The sequence below is a fragment of the Xylocopa sonorina genome, chromosome 15, assembly GCF_050948175.1.
Source record: "Xylocopa sonorina isolate GNS202 chromosome 15, iyXylSono1_principal, whole genome shotgun sequence".
NCBI lineage: Eukaryota > Metazoa > Arthropoda > Insecta > Hymenoptera > Apidae > Xylocopa > Xylocopa sonorina.
The window spans coordinates 4,501,796-4,515,606 of NC_135207.1; the positions used below are offsets into that span (position 1 = coordinate 4,501,796).

Consider the following 13,811-nt stretch of genomic DNA (forward strand, 5'->3'; position numbering starts at 1 on the left):
TTTCTGTCTTTTTATCGTTCCCTCGATTAGCCCCTGATGCCTTTAAACGGTAGGGTTTGTTACACAGCATCGAGTAACATCTGTGCGTTCGCTCGTAACGAGCGAGCAACGGGAATCGTAGCTGGCCGAGGCGGTGCCACGACAATGAGTCGATTCGCGCGCGTTGCCCTTCGTACGAGCGATCGGATCACGATCTCGTCCCGGGGCGGGCTGATCATCTCTGATCAGGTTCGTTTGCTACCCGATGAATAAGTTAATCGGGTTAATCCATATGTTCCATTAAACGCTACGCACGCTTAATCACTTCCGCGTAGAGAAGGGGTCAGTGCTCTTCCTCGTTCCTCGGGCTGTAACATTAACCACGGGGCTAACGCCTATTGTGCCGTTTAGAGATTACGCTGATGAAATACGTTTCGTAATTTCTGTGTCTGTGCGCGAGCGTGAGACTGGCCGCGTTAGATTGGATCTAATTTTCCAATAGACAATGGACAGCGTCGTGGCGCGTTGATATTGCGAGCCGTGTCCGAGTCCAACACCGGTCACTTCGACGTGGAACCACTTCGAGCCAGCCGCAGCGTAGCGGATCCTATCGATGGGTTGTTGGTTTTGCACCTGTTAATGGTCAGCCGTTTGATTAACCCTCTGGCTCTTAAGCTAACCTTGCCGTTAATTACGTTCGCAGACGTCTTGGCTATACCTTGTACCGAGGGCAACTTTGGTAACAGGAATACGTACGATCGGTAGCGCACGCTCGATTCTCGTCGAGAGTAAAGCGATGCATCGATGCTCAGTGGAAGGACAATGAATATCGACGCGATGCGACGAAGTTAGAGGCGTGAAACGCGTTCGCGTTGATATCTAGGCCACAATGTCTCGTTTCCCAATGAAGCCGTTGGATCCGGCCGATCTGGCTGATGACGATTCATCGTGATCGCTCTTTGGTTCAACGCACTTGGCGGGCAAATAACGCGAGCCAAGCCAGCCTGATATCTTATTAACGCGGAGAACACCTCGCGATACGATGAATTTCCACCGAACGGCTGCGTTCAACGCGGTTCTCACGTGTTGCACGATGGAATTATCGTTTGAAAATATGGCGAACGGAACCAGTATGCGCTGGGATAATTGAGCGGCTCGGGGTGCAAAGGCATTACCTAACACTTCCTTGAAAATTGACTCCTTTTTAAGGATCGATGTTCACACGCGAGGTGTTCTCCCGCAAAGCATCTCATTTCGCCCCGTCTTATCACTAGACCCGGCGCGTTTATTTAAATTAATATTCCTCGCGAGCAGAGCCGAAGAAGTGGAATTTTAATGTGCACTTTGCCGTGGATATTTTGTATATTTTTGCATATTATGCGCATTCCGTTTTTTATCTGCATATTTAAATTTCCCAGAAATGCATATACATTCGCGGTCTATCTATAAAAAGAGAACGATGGAGGTGTGTTGCGTGCAGCCAGACCGATCGCGAGCTTCGTTCTCCCGAAACGTGACGTTCGCAACCGACACCTTTCATCCCCTAGGACTATCGACAGATTGATGTCGCCTCAGTTGCATCGCGAATTCGATTAGACACGATCGTTTCGTAATCGTTGGAATTGAGCGCTATCTTCGATTGGACTTAAGGGAAGCAATCTCGTAAAGCATCCTTCGCGCGTTCATTTGAAAATCGTTTCGCCGTCGTTCGCGATGTGAATTATGCGCGGCGAAACGATAAATGAATTCGTTTGAATTCCCGATAAGCTGACGTAAGTGTGGCAAACGACGCGCAAGTGGTGGTGGTGGTGCTGCTGCTGCTGCGACTATCGCAGATAAGAATCTGCTATCGGCACTTGTGTGCACGCATTTCGAGCCGCGGCTCGATCGAAAAAGGGAAAAAAGTAAAATGGCGTTGGCTTGCACGGGGCATACCTTTGTCCAGTTCGCGTTTCCGTTACCGGCTGGATGCTTTTCCAACTCCGTGGACGTCTTTTTAAAAGACGTTCTCTTCTAAATTATCGACGATCGTTTAAATTGGAGCGTTGCAACGACGCGAAACGTGTGTTACGCGGTTGTGAAACGCGGCGCATCGTGGTTGCAAAACGGAGAGGAGACGCCGCGGCGTGGGAGAGATAGCGGCCGCGATGATACGTAAACATTATCGGGTCTAAAGTATTTTCGCGAGCGTAAAAATAGTTGGCGTGCACGCGTTAATGGCCGACGTGACGGGTCGTTTGATGCACAGGCATAATTGCCTTCACCGCGTGCGCTTAATCGCTCTCATGCCGGGCTCAATGAACGTTCGTCTAGGTCTATGATATCGTTCCTATCGATAAACAAATTAATTGTTCGCGATGCTTACTCAACTAATCTAAATAGAGGGCAGCATATTTTCGCCCTTGCGTCGCGCAGCTTCGTCGTGTCAGTGCGGTACCTACATCGTCGCTAAATGATCATCGATTAGTGTGTCGTCGAAAGGATACTCGAGACATCGTAAGTCGTAGCGATACGCGCGTGTCACACACATTTTGTGGAAATCGTATCTTGTAACGTTTCGAAGAAACGTAGCTTTTTCAGATTATTTTATTTCTCCTGGTTTTACGATTATTATTCTCGTCTACGAGTATTGGTGTCTGTATTTTATCGCTTTCGATGCGTTTTGATTTGATATCGTTGGAATTGTTATGCAAAAATGTCTGCGACACGATTCAATTGTCCGCAACGATGAACGTAGGGGGGGATATATCTTCCTGTATCGTGGATGAGAAAAATTGCGAACCTTCGACGAGTGCAATGAAGGCAAGTGGACGACGAGACGATGTTTGCTGGCTGGTCGGTGCAATATGTGGGCCAGACAACAATAATTGTTCGACGTTTCCTGGTATATTATACTGCGTGTAATTGATACAGAGGAGCCGCCATTTATTCCGCTGTACTATCTTTAGCAGTCCGTTCCCTCGGCTCACCCTCTCGTCGCGTACGCACCCCCCAGTTGAAAGTATTCGGTTTGCTCGCCCGCTTAATTGTAGCGAGCGCTTGAAAAATGTTGCGATGTCAGATAGATCTTCGTAAAATCTTTTAATTACTTAACATTTATGCACCAAGTTTGCTATATCTATAATTAATATAAACTGAAAAATAATAATTTAAGTTACGTGATAAAGATTGATAGAACATGACAAGTGTCCTGATACTGTTCGTGTGGTAGCCGTGGATATTCTGATTTACACGAATCTCCTCGAACAACTGCTTCGATTCCTCGAGTGTCGATCGATCGATGGATCGAGGTATCGAAGCGGCGGTAACGATTGCGGCGTAGACAGTCTCGCAGCCCTTTCACTCGCCGGAGAACGTGGCTACCCTTACCACAAATCTATATATACGTCGATTCTTACAGGAGGTATCAAGGTCACGTTATCCTGACGAAGGTCAATCTCCATTCGCCACGGAATGCAGAGCGCGGCCCTTTCATTTATGTAAATAGGATTCACGTGCAGACTATCATTAAAAACGTGGTCCGCCTTCTCCCCCCGAGACCTAAATATTTGGAATTTTTTTTTTATACCGTTCCAACGGCGCATTATAATCGACTACGATTGCACGTGTTCCGCGAAACCACCGTAGAATAATATGACTTCAAATCACAGGTCTCATAAATTAATTTCGATTCGTACACCGGTTCACACCACAGGAAGCTATTAAGAGAGGAAAAATATCGCGAAAATAATGAAAATTAAAGCCTGGGCGGAAGTGTCGCTTGGTGGACGATCGTCGGAGTACTTCTGGACCTGACAGCACTACTGGACGCGACAGTACACGAAACACTGCGATGATAATAATTAACCAACAAAATCTTATATATAACTCGAATTTTTTAATTGAACTTTCGATCACATTATTTCCAAAGAGCTCAAATACGTCCAACATTAAAATACATTATCACACATGACTCTAATTAGAAGAACCTCTTCTCAACTTCTTCTCACACGAATACGAATCTCGTGTCTCCGTTCTTTTTTTTTTTTCTTGTTTCTTTTTAAGAGGCAATTATACTACTTCTATACCAGATAAAGTACCACTACCGCTTCAGTGCGTATTAATAGTCCAGGCTCTGGCGTAAAAAACCAACGAATCGTACGAATGAAACCCGTTCTCGCAGGAGGGAAAGTTTTTGGACGCGGTACCAAAGGCACACGGTCGTATTGGTTGTTCGACTAGGATCCATCGTGTTCCGTTCCTCGGTCTATAGGCGATTCTGACGACGGTGTTCGTATAACGGTACCGTCGGCTTCTCGCACGTCGTGTCGCGTCGCGTCGCGACGCATACCTGCCAGCCGCCACCGTGTGCCGGCTACGGACGTATATATACGCATTCTGTGTTACGTCGACGCATGTTGCCGGCGTTACGTGCGCCTGGATGCACGTATACATGTACGAGCGCATTTTGCCGCGGTGTGGCGAGCTGAATGCCAATCGGCACGCGAACCACCGTACTCGATCCATCGGAGAATAAAAGACAGACAGAGAGAGAGAAAGAGAGAGAGAGAGAACTGCTCATAAAGTTATGTCCATTGTATATTTTATTGTGAATATTTTAAGTAGCCAGGCATTACAATAGCTTAGTACAAAATGCGCGTCAGGGTTTTAACACAAGTAAAAATCAGAGGTCTCTCACGTACGAATGCATTTATTAACTACTGTACGCATCGTTGCGTCGTATCGTTATATATGCATCGGGTCTTTTATGCATCGTCTCGAATCGAGGAACCGCGATCGTCTCGTGAAATCGATAAAGATCGGATTATGCCGGCTCGAGTTATTTGGGCGCTGATTTTATTCACGATCGAGCGTTGCCCATAGAAAGTGTTTCGCGCGGAGGCATTAAGAGGGATAAGTTACGTTATCGGTAAGGAACAGGTGGTCGTGCAACACTTCCTCCTTTGTGGTCGTTAACGCGAAGCTTTTCGCGCTCGATTCGCCGCGCGGCGCTTAAACGCTCCTCAGCGCACCGAAAACGCCGATTCGCATCGTTTATAATGAGTCCATTCATGGCTCCGGCTAACTCCACCGGTTGCGAGCGTGTAATATCCGCGTGGCGAGAAGAACTCGTCCGTGGACGATGGGCGAGGGACCGTTGAACGCGTCGCGATCCACCGTGGAGGCAAGAGTTTCTCGCGTCGGAGAACGTTGCTCGCCCAGAGCGATCCTTCTTGCGGTTTGGTTGCTCAGTTTCGATGCGGGGATCGGAAAAATTCGTGGCAATTTCAGGGAGACGCAGATACCCGGCCACGTCCGGTTGCGGATACTTTGTTCGCGTGTTGTACGAGCGGCGATTGAAACAATTCGCAGGTGCGAACGACGCTCGAGCCACGGTCTTGATCGAACAACGTGTACTACAAGTATCGAGAAGATAATACATTTAAAGGCGGAGATCGCGTTCTCGCCTCGATTAAAATCGAGCGGTACACAGCGGCCGCCTCGAACGTTTCTATTCATCGAGGTAGCGTTCGACGTGGAAGTTGCAGTTTCATTCGGGCACGATAAAATGTACCGGTACAATATCCGTCTAGATAGCGATCGAGATAAATCGCCGCTCTTAATTGTGCGATGATTAAAATTGTACGGCCGTGACGTACGGTCGATCGGGAACCCGAGAAGTAGCCGGTACCGCTTTGGCATTTAGCTGCTTTGTTTCTGAAACGTTTCGGTGCACGAGAGACCGTGGAACGACGCTGTTAACCGACGCTGTTTCACTTGTCGCGTGCTTTCGCCTTTCCTAGCTTCAGTCTCGCGATCGACGTTTCATTTTTACACGCCCTAGAAAAATACGAGATCGCGAACTGTAACAGTTGGGATAGAGTAAATTGGCCTGCTCCGAAAATCAAGTGGAGTGCTTGGAACGTTGCTTAACAGGTGGAGAACATGCTAAGCTCGGAAGCGTAAAATGCTCTTGGCGCATCGAAAATTTTAATCGTTTCGATACTCGTGGGGTATCATGATAAAGTTGCTTCTCTCTTTCGCTTTCTACAATTTTGATAATATTCAGAAAACGATATCCTAACTTATATTATCCCCTTGGCTACTGTAGGCGCCTATACGCCGTAATAAATAATATTAATATATATATATATATATATATATATATATATATATATATATATATATATATATATATATATATACTAAAAACATGTTTTTAATTAAGTTTAAGCTTATTTTATTTTTGTCGTTTAATCCTTCGAACGGTATCTAAAACGGTCGCGTGAAATACAGCGTGGAATAATGTAAATTGGTGCTCAGGTGACAAGCCTAACACAGGATCCAGTTTTTCGCGAAAACCAGTAACTTTCTGCGGAATTTTACGGCGTTTATTAATACGTCGAACGGGTCGCGGGTACAATCTTAATTAATTTTAACTCGCTCCGCCGCAGAGAGTCTCGTTACGGCAGATGTTACGTAAGGTTCGAGGAGCGGAATCCAAACTCGAATTAACACGGAAACTCCTGCCGGAGGAAGGTGGCCGGCGTGGTTCTTGCGGTTTGAAAAATACCGCAAAGGACAATATCAGTGATTACGAGAGTCAAGACCAGCCGATTGGGTACACAAAACGAAATTGAATTCCATCGCCGTACTATCGGAAGCAATTTGATCGTACCTAGGAAGTTGCCTTTTACTTTCCTACACTTTCTAGGAGAACTTTCATCGCGTCGTTACCTTTGCAACCATTTTGCCGGTTAATTCGATTCCCGTAAAAGAAATGGGAAATGAAAGGAAGGGCGAGCGAGGAGAGATTCCGTTCCGGATCCATTCGAGAGACTCGTGCGTGGATCAATTTTAAAAGAAACCTCGCAACTGAATTATCATACGCAACTAAGGTGTCGCGGAATAGTCGATCAGAATTAATCCTAATGTCTTCAGTAATTCGAAAAATGTACGCGTAACGTATCAGATTCTCCCATGAGAACAGAGCCCAGTCCCCTCGAACAATACCATATCGCAGAGAGCCGATGAGTCGCATAGAGCGAAGTTACGCGATTCTCCTGGCAACTCGTACGCGATGCTACGATCATTGGATTACGACTACACACACGCGACTTTCACTCGAATTCTCCGGTTTTTTGCCTGGCCAGTTTCTGTAGTGCATACTATATACAGGGTTAGACTAGTCGTGTGTCGTTTCCGTTTGAAAACAGTCCTCACGGATATACCTTCCAGTATGCACGGTGCACACTGAAACAGAGTTAAGCAGACCGCGCAAAAACGCAGCGGCGTTAGCAGCCATTGAAAAAGGGGCGACGGAGGGAGCAGAGGGGGAGAGAAAGAGAGAGAGAGGGTCAGAGGGGGCAGGATCGGCGTAGCGATCGAGCAGCTGCCAGGATTCGGATCCCGATTCTCCGGAGGGCCCGCGTAAACGCGCATCGAGGGACTCATTCCCTCGTACGAGAGATTCGTCTGGAACGCAGAGAAGAGGGGTGAGTAAGTAGGGTGAGAACGATGATCGCGCGGAGGGGATGGGCGGCCGTGTGGAACAGCAGTCTGGCCAGTTGATTACGATGCCGAAACGAGTGGCGGGCCATCTCTCCAACCAGTTTCGGACAGTGTCTTCGGCTGGAACTTCGGCTACGTAGAGAGAGAGAGAGAGAGAGAGAGAGTGAGTGGCTCAGAGGCTCCTCTCCTCGGAGTAGGAGGACGACGCACGGGAAGAACCGGGATGAAAACGCGTGGAAGGAAGAAGAGGAGAGCCGCGGAGGCGGCAGCGGCAGGGTAGAGGAGCAGGAACCGAGCGGCGGAGAACAAGAAGAGACGAAGGAGGCGATTGCCGAGCTTAAGTTTCGGTTTCGTTTCGCGCCTGCTCCGCGTCGAACGGGAGCCGAGAGTGAGCGGTGCGGCTTCGAACGAGAGACGGAGAACGAGCCGATCGCCGTGGGAAAGAGAGGCGCCGCGCCAGCGATAGAGGGGGATGGGAAAAGTGTCGGGAGAGGGAGAGAGTGGCTGAGAGCGGGAAAAGTGGGAGAAGGAGAGAGAAGGAAAAGCTAGTGGGGGAGAGAGGGTCGAGCGAGAGAGACGGAACGCGGCAGCTAGAGGGTGGAAAGAGAGAGAGAGGGAGGCGGCAGCCGTGGCGAACAGACTTCACCGGCGCTCTGCTCCCAATAACGACTCTCGCCCTCGGTCAGTCGCGCGCGAACCGCGGAGCCGCGAGCATCACCACGTCTCTTTCTCCGATTGGCTCTTGCTCTGCGCCGGGATACCTGCGTTTAGAGCCGCGTGCACGTGCGGACTCGAATGGACACGGGAGCGTAACGGGACGCGGAGGGATCGTCGAGCAGAAGGGTGCGAGGAGTCGTCGTCTCGCGCTCGCGAGGATAGAACGAACGGATCGCTGGAGTATCCGCGACAGGTGAACCTCGATTTTTCGAGACGATAGACCAGTTCGCGTTTTACAATTGCTATATATATATGTATATATATATATAGCCAACGATCGCACACCGTTATCGCGATTATCCGCTATTCGTTAAACACGGACGACATGCCAGTGCTCGCCGGATACCGGAGGTAGCAGGTAGCGAACGGTGCGCGTAAAAAGGCATCGAGGAATACGTGGAGGATGGTAGGGTCAGCTCGCGAGGCAGGACGATAGGGGACCGATCGACTGCGAAGGTGGAGAGAGCGGTGTCGTCGCTGGCCCGCGAGGGTGAGGAAGGGCCGAGTCCGCTTTGGGGGCCGCTCCGTTTTTCGGAGCTATCTCATGGTGGAATTGTCGCGATATCGACGTGTTAATCGCGTCGCGAGTGGTGGCTGGTTGCATCCGGAGATACACGCAGCTGGTGACCGAGTGAGAGAAGAGCGGAAAGCGGTCAAGTGACAAGCGGCAGCGAGCGCGTGGTATATAAAAGTGCGAACTGGTGGAGCGGCCGAGCGAGTTACCGGGCGGTTCGAGGCTGCCAGTGGCGCGCGGACCAAGAAGAAGAAGAAGAGGAAGAAGAAGAAGAAGAAGAAGAAGACGACGACGAAGAAGAGGACGAAGCTGAAGAGGAGGAAGAAGAAGAAAGAGGGAGTGAGAGAGCACCGCGCACACCATAGAGGACAAACGCTGTTGCTATTTTCGAGCCCGCCAAATATCTCGGCGCGCGCGGTGCACTTCGACGCTGTGTGTCTGCGCCTGGCCCTGCTCTGCACGCTCTTTCTTCGGCCCCAGTCCACGTTCCACCAAAGCGCAAGCGATTCTGCGCCGATGACGCATGGCCCTGACCAAACAGGGGGACACAGAGAGAGAGAGAGAGAAGCTACGCGTAGAGGGAAACGAGAGAAGGAACGAGTGGACGACGACGCGTATGACAGGTACGTTTCGAGTTTTTCCTCTTTTTTCCCACCTTTTCGCAAAACCCAGCCGCGATCTCTTGACCTACGACGTATCTGTGCCGTGGCCGTGAGCGCTGACACGTCCCCCAGGTGGAGCGTACGCGCCGTTCGAACGGAGCGTCTCGCGATCATCCCCCTTGGCGACAACCCCTTCCGTTCCGAACTTCGCTTTGATCCAGCGAAACGGCTGAACTTCCACGATACGATTTCAGTAAACAAAGTTGACACGAATGGAAGTTTACGCTGTCCTTTGTGCTTTCAATTTTGTTCGATCAACCGTGGTATTGTGCGACCAAAATGGACCATGGGTGTCGCGTCTTTAGATCTGAGCGATATAAATTGCCGATTCGGCTCATTTTCGACGACCACTTTCAAAGATCGCGACAAAGTTAAAGAACAGGATAATAGATTGTTCGTTGAACCAGGTAATTAATCTTGAACGTATCCTTTCCAAAAGGTGTCTTCAAATAATCGACCATTATAAATTGCTCGCAATCGTGCCGCACTCGGTCTCCGCTCTTTGGAAACAGAAATATTTGAACAAGTGTCTCTCGTTTCACACGAGTGTCCGAGGTGAATTTTGTTAGCAATCGCTGCGGATTCGTGCCCCGACCGCATTGTTTTCAAAACACGTGTATTACGCGGCGTATTCCGTAACAAGCCTAGCCGCGGTACGATTCCGCGATATCACGCGGCCAATCCGATGCGAGATTGATCGCGTTGCTAACTCGTTATGCTCGATGCAGGAGAAACGTCAGAATTTCCCCACGCGTTTCCATCGTTCCAACGCGAGAGAAATCACCCGTTTCGACAGCCGCCCCGCTACGCCCGCGTACGATCCCGAAACGATTCCAGCCCCGCGATCACCTTCGATTTCTTTCGGCTGGACGCGCGCTCGCAACGCCTACCAACGCGAGAGCCTCCTGCGAGTCCGGACAAAATGGATTTCACCGTTGAGAAATGCGGTCGAAATTCGTTTTCGTAACTCGGTCACCGACATTTCATCGACCCTGCGACAATCGGTACGACGTTCGAACGAATACTCGACATTTTTGCTGTCGCCCGTTTATAAATACCCGGCCACCGTCGGATTTACGTATGGAAATTCGGGACGACAGCGGGTCAGCTCGGATAATCGTGTCGAAAGTGCACGCGATACGAGCGTCCCCGATTCGTCGAGCTCATTAATTCGCTCCTCGAATCAATCTCCTCGTTTCGTGTATCTTTATCGAGCCACTATTTGTTTCTCTCTCTCTCTCTCTCTTTTCGTTCCTCATCGAACACGTTACAAATGACTGGTAAACACAATGCTGGAGAGCAACGGATGGAACAACGATCGATTACGCGAGATAAAATGCTACGAGAGACGGAAAAATGACGTTGTTTGCCAGGAAAAATGCCAGATTCGGAGATTAGTTTAGCTCTCGGCTCGTAATACTCGGGCAGGGGTATTTATGTAATGCGCGACATGCAAATGAATACATTGTTTGCACGCTTCTGGGAAGGAGGATAAAAAGCAACAGTTCGTGCAATTTCTGCATCGCTTTTCTATCGTCCTCTTCTCGCAACCGCTTTATATCTCTGGTACAATTTTAAAGTACAATAGCTCTATTGTCGTGCGGGCGAAAATGATTAAACGAAATTAAAGATACGCCGTCGAGAGCGCGAGAAAGGCCCGCGTATCCTCCCCCACCCAAGCGCTGAGACAGACCTGAAACTAATTAGTCTCCCTCTCGATGATGCATCTCAACAGGTGAAAGAGCACGCGTGAAATTCGCCGGCAGTATTTCCACTTTCGCGCACTGCTGCATCTGACTCACGCCGGTGCAAAGTTGCAACTTGGACGGGGCTCGAAACGGGTTGCCACGAGGCTCGCTGCCAGCCAGGAGATCGGGTACCGTTAACCTCCTCGGCGTGGATCCATCGCGTGAACCTGAAATTCGAAATGGCCCGATGAATATTCATTCATTTCCCTGCATTCCCGCCGTAGTTGTATATTCATCGCGTAACGACGATACGTACTAGTTAAGCACCGGTAATTAAGGAAAATGGGCCCCTCGTACCTTTCCTCCTTCCTCGACCCTTTGAACGAGCAGTCGAGCGAACCGTTCGATTTCGATAAAACATGTGATTGGCCGAGCAATATTTCACTGTATCGATTACACGCGAGATTGCTTTCAAATTAAAAGGCGAGGAAGGGAATTCGGATAAGATGCGCGTACGTCGAGAGTGAAGTATGGTAATAGTTTGGTACTACTTGTAGTTCGAGACGCCTCGAAGGATCGAGCCCTCCTGCATTCCAATGTTAACACATTCAGGAAAACCACGATTCGTTTTTGTCTGTAGGTATTAGAAAGGGAAATTTAACTTTCCGTCGTTCTCAAAATGCTCAGTGAATCAGATTTCCAATGATATCTTAAACCATGGTTCCCAATAAAGTAAAAAAAATTGTTTAACGATTGCTCCCTTTAGTGCATCTACAGCCACACATTTTTGCTCCAAGTTTACAGAGTGTCCTATGACTCGTGGACAGCTGTCCATTTTGTTTGTCTTCCCACAAGGTTGTTATTTCTTCCTCGGTTCTACGACATTTTCTCATTTACTTTTTCTTGGAAATCCTCTGTTTTCCTTTTCCGCTGAGACCTCTGTGGAAAGGTTAGGAGTGTCGAACTGGTCAAAGTCAAAGTCGTGAACCAGAAAGCGGTGTCCTTTTTTTTCCTGATCGTCACGGGCCAGAAGTCTAATCGACGCGGCCACCGTTCTCGTTGGAAGTGGAAACATGTTTATTTTTTTGCATACTTGCCCCGGGGCGGCGCATTTTGTCGGAGGCGTGCACCGTTGAAAAAGCGATTGCGCAGTTGAACAAAAATCGAAAAGCAGTTGCACAGTGCGTTCCATAAGTCTCGCAGCTGGGAAACCGGAGATGAGTCCCGGGACTGACTCTACGCGATCATTGATCGTTAACTTTTTTTGGCTGTCGATGATCAAAGCTGAACGACGCGGTGGTCGCGCGTAAATCGACTTTAAATCGCAATAAACTTGGCAAAAACTGCGCGGTGGATTTGCCTCGCGCGTGTTCACTTTCGACCGCAAAAAAGCATAAAAAACCGATCCTCCCTGTCCCACTTCAACTTCTCGGCAACCTTCCGTATGCTCCTTTCCTCCTCGCCGTCTATGCCTGCCGTCTTGTTTGCGAATTTCTAGGCTGTCTCTCGTTACAGAGTCGAACGTCGAAGTTGCAACATTGTATATCCCGTTCGTGGTACCGTGATATTGCAAAATTGATATTCACACTGCGAACCTTGAAAGCAAGGCTGCTCTTTGTCTATTTTTGAAAAACCCTGTACAAGAACCAATCTCTTTCTCTTTTCTGTTATTATTGTGCCAGCCTGTATTAGCCAGTCGTCCAGGAAAGGTCGCCGAGGAAAATTATGTTTTAGCGTATGGCTGGTTCGACGCGTACTCGATCATTGTTGTGCCTTTTAAACGACTCTATCCGCCGCTATTGTACCAAAGAACGAAATAGGATCTGAAATTTCAGAGGAGAAAATAAATGCATCGATAGACAAAGATGCAAGCGGGGCATTCTTTCGCTGGCGCGCACTTGACGTTCGCTCATTTTGATCGAGCCTGTATGCCAACTGGCGTAGTGACGATATGGGAAAAGTGGCGTGTGTAATAATAAACGCAAAATGCCGCATTAATCACGCGGCACAGGTAATCCTAGATCGTCGTAGAGATCCCGTAGACCTTTTTTTTCCCCTTTTTCCAGCGGCGAATCATCAATCCGGCCGACGGTGGACGGGAGAGATGTTTTATTCAATTTTAAGTCCGCGGTGTGTGATCGATGATCGCTAGTGTACCGCGTAAACATCATCGTGTAGTGTAGTAAGTGGTAACAGTCATTATTACACCGTCACTGCCGGTCTCCACCGGCGGTTTGCATAGTCACGCGACCTGGAACACGAAGAATTTCGATTATTGATCGACTTTCATTTTTATCCCAAGCGAATCAATTTTTATTACCACATTAGATTGTATGCAAACGCGAGCAATGATTCCAGAGCTACTCCACGCTGTCCAATGAGAAATATCTGTATCTACTCGCAAGTAGATCATTCCTCATTGGACAGCCGTTGTCACGCGTTCACATTCGAGGTTCAGTAGAATTAGAATCATTGGTTGGAATCAGAGAAGCATATGTGATCTACAATATTTCATTCCTTTAGTAGCGTTTATAGAAATATGAATTTACACGAAAGTTCAACATTCACCCGCGACTTCGTTCGCCTCAGAGCATCAGACGAAGCTCGACTATTGTATTACTCAAGTATCACGCGATGCTAATCAATTTCCATCGAGTAAAAAGTTTTGGCTTTTCGTCAACGTTGACACGAAATAATTACGAAGCGTCAGTGGGCATAGGGTATCGCGCGTGCCATTCGTGACCCTTAGAGCACACGTTC

At 48.6% G+C, this 13,811-nt stretch overlaps 1 protein-coding gene across 2 annotated transcripts in view; it reads left to right on the forward strand.

Moving 5' to 3' along the window:
* The window catches only part of Oatp74d (Organic anion transporting polypeptide 74D), a 90,793-nt gene that overhangs the window by 25,481 nt on the left and 51,501 nt on the right, over nt 1–13,811 (forward strand). The window contains exon 1 of one of the 2 annotated variants that reach the window (XM_076906903.1): nt 9,309–9,324. The exons of the other annotated variant lie outside the window; for it this stretch is intronic. The gene's annotated coding sequence lies outside the window, so the exon portion shown is untranslated. Of the gene's footprint in view, nt 1–9,308; nt 9,325–13,811 lie in introns of those variants that run through there. 2 annotated transcript variants of the gene reach the window in all.